The sequence below is a fragment of the Crocuta crocuta genome, unplaced genomic scaffold (genome assembly GCF_008692635.1).
Source record: "Crocuta crocuta isolate KB4526 unplaced genomic scaffold, BGI_CrCroc_1.0 scaffold601, whole genome shotgun sequence".
In the NCBI taxonomy this organism is placed as follows: domain Eukaryota; kingdom Metazoa; phylum Chordata; class Mammalia; order Carnivora; family Hyaenidae; genus Crocuta; species Crocuta crocuta.
In genome coordinates this window covers 104868-107084 of record NW_027528227.1, presented here as the reverse complement: position 1 = coordinate 107084, position 2217 = coordinate 104868, and the positions used below count along the sequence as shown (strand labels likewise).

The 2217-nt window shown below is 40.7% G+C and overlaps 1 protein-coding gene across 1 annotated transcript in view; it reads left to right on the top strand.

The window, feature by feature from the left end:
• The window catches only part of CCNB3 (cyclin B3), a 53690-nt gene that overhangs the window by 48836 nt on the left and 2637 nt on the right, over window positions 1-2217 (top strand).

Below are 2217 nucleotides of genomic sequence, written 5' to 3'. Positions count from 1 at the left end.
GTGTGCACACACACACACACACACACACACACACACACACACACACATTACTTAGCCATAAAAAAGAATAAAATATTTCCATTGTGACAGCATGGATGGACCTCTATTATATCCTATAATAGAGGATATTATACTAAGTGAAATAAAAGAAAAATACTGCATTGCTTCACTTATATGTGGGATCTAAAAAAAATGAAACAAACAGATTCATAAATATGGAGAACACACTGGTGAGGGGAGAGGGCTGAGGGGATGGATGAAATAGGTGAAGGGTATTAAAAAGTACAAATTTCCAGTTACAAAATAAGTTATAGGATGTAAAGTACAGCATAGAGAATATAGTCAATAACATTGTAATAATGTTGTATGGTGGCAGATGGTAGCTACACTTATCCTGGTGAGCATTTTGTTACGTATATAAATGTTGAATCACTGTGTTATACACCTGAAACTAAGAAGTATTGTATGTTGCCTGTATTTCAATGAAAAGGAAAAAAAAAAAACAGGGTCTGTTCAGGAGGAAGGTGTAAATTAGGGTCATGGGAAACTTCGTTACAAAACCACCATGCACCCACCGTGATAAAATGACATCTCCACGTGTTAGGAGCGTGGCTGCCTAAAAGGCTTTTAACAGCAATGGTTTTGAATTATTTTATTTTTCTTAGTCACAGTACCTCTTGTTCCAAAGAAAGCCCAATATCATGAAACAGACTAATATGAAGTTATTCTGGTTGCAGCAGAGGACAGATGAGCCTCCTTCTCACCTGGCCCCATTTTACCCCTGCCCCTTTCAGTCCCCTCAGCAAGGTTGTTCCTCACTTCCCTGAGGGGAGCTCGTTGGAACAGAATTTGAGAGGCACAGTACCAGAGAACAGAGTTGTGGAAGCAACTGTCCATGTGTCTAATGGTACAGTATAGTGCTCTTCTCTGAAGACGAAGGCACCTAAATCCTTCCCCACTACAAAACAAAACTTACTCCTAAGCCCCTCCAACCCAGAAATCCTGGGGCCAGGACAATTCCTTTTAGGAAAAGCTCTATACACTGAGAAAGAATCTTAGAAACATTTGTGTTAATTCAGACAACTCATACTGAAATTTCTTCAGACAGAGAAAGCATTCAGTAAATGGCAGTGAAGATGATGAAAAAGAAAAAAAAAATGACTAGCATTTGTTGAGTGCTTAGACAGTGATGTGAGTACTTTGTGTATTAACATTTAATCTTAACAAGATCAGTACTCTTATCCTTACTTTACAGATAAGAAATAACTTCCCAGGTTTTGCTAATGAGGGGCCAAACGAGTCTTTGGGGATTAGGAGTAGTGCTCACATTGTATACCTACTGTGTAATCAGAAGTGATGTGACCATAGCTTTGGAACTGTGGCCCTAGAGGCCTCATGCTGTTCCAGGCTTTGACCTTTGGATCCTGGGGGTATGTGATAGGTGCTAAGGGGGGACAGTTGAGTGGTTCAGGGCAGCAAACTGCTTGCCAACCACTATAGAAATATATCAGTGTTTTAATACTTGGCATGGCTGTGCCAGTGAGTATTGGCTAAATGTCAACCCTGATCTGAATCCAGATAGTATGGCTCCACAGTCTTCTCTTTTTTTTAAAAAAGTTTTTTTTTTTTTTAACAGTTATTCATTTTTGAGAGAGACAGAGCACAAATCGGGGAGGGCAGAGAGGGAGGGAAACACAGAATCTGAAGCAGGCTCCAGGCTCTAAGCTGTCAGAAAAGAGCCCAATGTGGGGCTTGAACCCACGGACTGTGAGATCATGACCTTAGCCAAAGTCAGATGCTTAACTGACTGAGCCACCCAGGTGCCCCCACAGTCTTCTGTGCTGTGTATACTGCTTCTATAGATAAGAAAGGCTTCACAGAGGAGGTGACTTTTGAGTTGGGTCTTGAAAGATTAGTAGGAACCTATGAGAGAAGACATTCTAGGTAGAGGGAATGAGAACTGAAAAGATGTGAAGGCAATGAGAAAAGAGTGTGATGTATTCCGGGCAGAATAAGACACTTCCTATAGATAGAGCAGAGGATATATTAATAGGGAATAGTGAGAGATGAGACCAGAATGGTAGGGTGTCATCAGATTGTGAGAGACCTTTGATGCCAAGCTGAGACCCACTCTGTAAGGCATTGGAAAGTTTTTATGCAGAGGAGTGACATACTCCTGTTTGTGTGTTTTGAAAACAGCTCCAGTATATCTGTTTA